The sequence below is a fragment of the Ochotona curzoniae genome, unplaced genomic scaffold (assembly GCF_017591425.1).
Source record: "Ochotona curzoniae isolate NIBS_2020 unplaced genomic scaffold, NIBS_Ocur_1.0 contig_1014, whole genome shotgun sequence".
Classification (NCBI taxonomy): domain Eukaryota; kingdom Metazoa; phylum Chordata; class Mammalia; order Lagomorpha; family Ochotonidae; genus Ochotona; species Ochotona curzoniae.
In genome coordinates this window covers 31,065,208-31,071,490 of record NW_024464920.1, presented here as the reverse complement: position 1 = coordinate 31,071,490, position 6,283 = coordinate 31,065,208, and the positions used below count along the sequence as shown (strand labels likewise).

General features: G+C 37.3%; 1 long non-coding RNA gene across 1 annotated transcript in view; it reads right to left on the bottom strand.

Annotated features, from left to right (window-relative positions):
• Window positions 1-1,881: 1,881 nt before the first annotated feature.
• LOC121157861 overlaps window positions 1,882-6,283 on the bottom strand; it is a 55,811-nt gene continuing 51,409 nt past the window's right edge. The window contains exon 4 of the long non-coding RNA XR_005884105.1: window positions 1,882-2,005. This is a non-coding gene — a long non-coding RNA (uncharacterized LOC121157861). The remainder of the gene's footprint in view (window positions 2,006-6,283) is intronic.

Below are 6,283 nucleotides of genomic sequence, written 5' to 3'. Positions count from 1 at the left end.
TATTTTCTGGATTTACATAATCTGGGGATTTTGAACAAATACCTCTGAACATGTATTCTACATAATGTTTCCCAACTTTGATGCACATAAAAATTACCCAAATCCTGGAGCCCTATAGCTAAATATCCTTTCAGGTAGTGTGGGATTGGGCCCAGGAATCCACATACCCTCCTATAGAGTCAGCTTGGAATCACCACCCAGGGTACCCTGACACAGGTGCTCTCCGGGCCACCCTTTCTGAACCATGCTCTGAATCACAGGACCTTAGTGCTTATGAAGAGCATCTGTTGAAGAAGAACATCCACTGATTGGATTTCCTATTCTAATTCGCTGCTATCCACAGCTGACACTTTCCAAACATTAAAGGAATTTTCCAAGGAATTAAAAAGAAAATTCTCAAACACACATGGGTTGCTGGCCTTCATTTCACATAGTTCATTTGTACGCCATTAAAAACCCAAAGCAGAAATGAGATGCTAATGAAATTGGTGCAGTCAAAATCAATGCAACTTTAAAATTCATGAAAGCAAAAATAAGATCCCTATGAATGTATAAATGTAATATTTTTCTCATTATATTTTTCTCCTTCTTGAGCATGTTTCTTGGCATCTGACATTCTCTATTTTTTTTGGTATTTTCAGGTCCTTTTTTCCTCTAAAAATAGTTACATTAGATCTACAGCCCAAGATCTTAAATTTGATTGATTGGTTTGTAAGGCATGGACACACTGAAAGATTCCACTATGCTGTATGCCTTCTCTCACTCCAGCTTTATTTATTTGAAAGGCAGAGAAAGAGTGAACATGCTAACACCTGTGGGTTCACTTGCCCCTCATAGTTAGGGCTGGGCTAGGGCAAGAATCCTGACCTGGAACAGCAAGCTGCATCTCCCTTCTGTGTGGCCGGACTATGTGGCAGCCTCGCAGGGTCTACCTTGACAGGAAGCTGAAGTCAGGAACCTGAGCAAAGAGTGGAGGACCAGAGCTGAAAGCAGAACCCAGACACTCCGGCATGGGGAAACTGGACACCTAAACCAGCATCTTCATCAATGGACCAGACATTAACTCTAGCGTGACAATTTTTTTGATAAAATTTTCATTTGCACATATCCAATGATAGATAGAGATTTGTTCCTGAAGTATAATGCTTTGATGATTGCATAGTTTCCTGGCCTTATATTTTCTTATTTTATCTCCCTTTCTGCTGGCATTATCATCATCACCTCATTCATGGCGTGCTAGCTTTCCTGTACGCTGGCTTATAAGATACTATGTTCAATTAAAGATCTTTCATGATAATAGAGGATATTCTTAAGTGATATTATTATAAATTGTGTTTTCTGCATTTGATCCAATAAACAATTGCTTGTCTTTCTGAGAGGACATGAGTCTATCCTTTTCTAAGATAGCACCTGAAAAAAGAAAAAAGAGAAGGAAAAGCAGGAATGATTAACTGGGATCATTTTTCTACTCTCTAAATTTTCCACAATTAGAGTATATCGTTATAATTTAAGAAAGTGACCTTTAAAAGGAAAATAAGAAGAAATTTATAACCTTAAATAGAAGAGATATACTAGTATAAAATATGTTCATTGGTGAGCATTTTGGACAGCAGCTGATATCATTTGAGATGCCTCAGTCTTTTATTGGAGTGCCTGGGTTTAAAAACAGGCTCCCTTGTCTGTTTCTGCCAGTGGGGACCTGAGAGGCAACAGGTGATGGCTGAAGTACTGCCCTGCAATACACGTGGGAGATTTCATTTAGTTCCCAGCTTCTGGTTTTGTCCTAGCTCCTGCTATTCAGACCACTTGGAAAGTAAACCAAAAGATGAGAAAACTCTCTCTCCCTCCCTCTTTCTCTCTCTCTCTCTCTCTTTCTGTGTGTGTGTGTGTGTGTGTGTGTGTGTGTTACCTTTCAAGTAATAAAGAAAATTTAGGCTGTTGTCCCATATAAACTCTGGTTCAAGCTGTATCTGCTCCACTTCTGATCCAGCTTCCTGTTGATATCCTAGGAAAAGAAGCAGAAGCTGTCATGAGTACTTGGCTCCCTACAACCCATGTGGACACCTCAGGTAGAATTCCAACCTCCTGGTTTTAGTTTGGCCCAGCCCTAGCACTTTCACCCATATGGGGAGTGAACCAGCAGATGGGAGATGTCTCTCTCTGTCTTTCCTTTGTTTCTGTTACTCTTTCAAATAAACAAAACAAATTCTTTTTATAATTTTTTTTAAAATATGGCATAGAGCCATTGTAACTGGTGCTGTTATCAAATATTCTTATTTGTATTTGAAATTCAAATGCATATTAAGTTCTCCAATATATTTGCTTGCTAAAGGACTGTCAAAAAATACTCAATTGCCTTTTTTGTGGATGTCAAAATTTCAAACATTAATGAGACTGAAGATGGCTTTATTTTCTTCTTTTTCCTCCACATTTTCCAAAATGAGCATAAATAACTTATAATTAGAAATATACTAGTAGCCATGTACCAACTGCAATAAGTAAAAACGAACTGTAGACCTGTGGCTAACAGAGCTTAGAAACCTGCCCTAAGGAGAAGAATCTGATAACCAGAAGTACAATGACCAAGAGCAAAAGTAGAGACAAAGGCACAATGAATGTTACTGAAGACTCCCCTGCAAAGGGGAAAAACCTTATGCCAACCTCAGAGTTCACTGAGGAATTCATTAAGAAAATGGGGGATACAGAATTCAAAACACTTGTTATAAAGCTTATCAACAATGAGAAGTATGTAAAGCAGGCATTCAAGAAATTTAAGGAACATGTCACACAGGAAATGAACCAAATGAAAGCTGATATATCAGAAACAAAGAATACAATGGAGGAAATTAAAAGTACAGTAGAGAGTCTCCAAAATAGAATGAAGGAGGCAGAAGAAAGAATTTCAAAATTAGAAGATATTTCCTGTTACCAGGGAGAAGCAATCAAAAATCTGGAAACAGAGCTGGATCGGGCCAAAAAAGTATTCAAGAATTGAAAGACACTATTAAAAGGCCAAATGTAAGAATTATGGGAGTCCCAGAAGGTACAGAAAGAGAAGCTGGGATTAAAGGTGTATTTAATGAAATAACAAGGGAGAATTTCCCTAATCTAGACAAAGAATTGGGAAACAACATCCAGGTCGGGCACAGAACTCCCAACAGGGTTGACCAAAAGCAGTCTACCATGACACATGACAATCAAGCTCTCTTCAATCGAACATAAGGAAAAGATTCTTAATTGTGCAAGTGAAAAAAATTGATAGACATATAAAGGAATGCCAATTAAACTCAAATGAGACCCCTCACAGGAAACTCTGCAGGCAAGAAGAGAATGGAGCAACATATTCCAGATTCTAAAAGAGAAAAATTGTTGGCCCAGGATAACATATCCAGCAAAGCTTTCTTTTGTCTTTGAAAATGAAGTAAAATTCTTCCACAGTAAAAAAAAAAAAAAAAAAAAAAAAAAATTAAAAGAATTTGCCTCTTCCAAACCTGCCCTACAAAGGATACTTCAAGATGTTCTCTTGACAGAGAAGAGGAATAGCACCCAACGAAACCAAAGGCAAATGGGAAGAACATCCCAGTAAAATGACAACAGAAGAGTAAACCAATGAACAACCCATTGCTAAAATGATAGGACCAACTTACCACCTATTCACATTAACCCTGAATGTAAATGGCTTAAACTCATTAAGCAAACATCATAGATTAGTAGACTGAATTAAAAAACAAAACCCATCTATCTGTTACCTACAGGAGACATATTTCACAAACAAGGATCAGCAGAAGCTGTATCTCACGGATTTTTTTTTTTTTTGGTTAATTTTATCTCTTCAAAACACTTTCTCTGATCAAATTATTCAATGATCATACAGTAGCATCATTTTCTTCAAGAAGATTCTTGATTTTCTTTTTCATTTCTTCAGCAACACATTAGTCATTCACTAGCATGTTCTTTAACATCATGGTGTTTTTAATTTCTTTTTTCTTCATGTTGTTGATTTTGTTTTGTGGCTTTTTCATTTAAGGGGATATAAAGTAGCTGTGTAATGGAGACTGTCATATCTAGTAACATGTTATTTAACTTCACGGCATTGTAAATTTCTATTTTCCTTCCTATAGTTGATTTTGTATTGTGGCTTTTCATTTAAGAGGATGTACAGTAACTGTGAAATGGAGACTATCATATCCAGATGTGAGGATACAATGCAGTATGCATCTCTACTTCCAGACTAAAGATGAACTCCCAATGAAACTGTTTACTGTATCTTGACAATAGGATACTGGACTCTCTGCCAATGTCCATGCCCACAATAATGGACATATGATTGTGTATTAATAACTAAACTTTAGTAATGATATAAGGGAATTTGGTGGGGGGAAGAGGGTTGCAGAAGAGATAAGGGAAATCCCAGGGGCTTATGGAACTGTATCATAAAATGATAATAATAATAATAATTAGTAAAATATTTTTTAAAAACAAATATATCAGTAAATGTGATTATTCAGAATTATTTTAGACTCTAATAATTATTAGAATTATTTAGACTTATGTATTTGCACACATATATAAACACATATATTTCAAGAATTTCCCTAAAACTGCTTTCCTTGTGATGAGCAATTTCTTAAAATAGCATTCGATGAATTTTTATGCTTTCGTTATTTTATAATTATATATCTTATGAATATTCTTGGTTTGTAAGTCTCTGGTATTAAGATAAATAGAATTCAAGAAACCGCACAATTATTGAACTCAATCTTGTTTAATATGACCTTTTACATAAGCAAACATCAGATTTACAATGTGGGACTTGCAAAACTGTCTCATTACCTAGCAACATCGTAGTCCTGATAATGACAGATTTTTAAATTTGTAGCTGCCTTCTAAGACCACAGAGAAGGCTGGAAGAAGGGCCCCATATTTATCACGCTTGGGTGTTGCTGGTCCACTGCCTTTAAGAGCTGAGACCACCTTGCTGTGTCCCCAGAGCTCTACGTAGGGAGGCGTAAGAGGGCCTGATAAATCTTCACCTTCACTGTTCAAAGTATGTGCTCCTTCTAGGGATAGAGCTTAGCAGCTTCCAGCTACAGGTGACAAGTACTGGAGTTCCTAAAACCAGATGTTGAAGCTGGTGACCTCAGTCTGTGTCTAACTTACCATCCCACTGGGCCTGATAGAGGTTTAGGAAATTGACTTCAAGTAAACAAACATCCATGAAGCAAACAAACAGAGAAAGATCAAGGATAGCACTGTCCACTGGAGGCTTAGTTTGAGCAAACTCATGAGAAAACGTCTGTGTTTCCATTTACAGGTGATCTTTACACTGAAAACACTGTTTAAGAATGCAACACTTAAAATTCTGCAACTAGAACAGGGAGACACTTGACAGTCTGTTTTAATTTACCAGATCCGGATTTATGAGCCCAAAGCATATTAAATGCTTTAAATCCATCCAAGGATAAATATCTTACATGTGGGCATCCCTGAGAACAAAGCTTTCTCAACACTTCTTTCTTTTCACGACTTTGTACATAAAGGTGATTGATCTTTTTTGTAATTCTTTATTTAATGTATCTCATATATACACTCTTTTTTAAAACATTTATTTTTATTGGAAAGGTAGGTCAAACCTACGATGAGAGGAGGAAATAGAAAGATCTTCCAACCACCTTCTTACTCCTCAAATGTCCATAGTGGCCACTGATCCTAAACCAGGAGCCAGCAGCCAGGAGCCTCCTCCAGGTCTCCCACATGAGTGCTACTCTCCCAGGCCAGCTGGATGGCAAGTGGAGCAGCTGGGACACAGCGCCCATATGGGATCCAAGTGTCTGCAAGGTGAGGATTACGCTATTGAACCATTGTACCGGGCCCTCATATATACAACTTTTAAGTACATAATAATACTTCTTACATTCCTACTTCCTTCCTTTCTTTTTTTTTTCTCCTATCAATTTTGTGCTAGCATAGTTACAATTTGCTTTGTAGTCACAGGCTTAATCTTCCAATAAGAATTTAGGAAAGAGAAGGTAGAAAAACCACTGTTATGCAAGATTGTAGACAAGGGTTATGGCAATAATCAGATCTCAAGATGTCAATTTCATTCACGTACATTGCAATTATTTAAGGATTGATCTTGGGTAGCAAAATTCACTTCAACACTGAGACCCAGGACTTCAGGCTGCCTATCACTGGCTCAGTCCTTGGGCTGGAGGGATATCCTTTCTGGTCTTCTACAGTCTTAGATGTGAATGTTAACACAGATAACAGGTTAAGGGCTGGC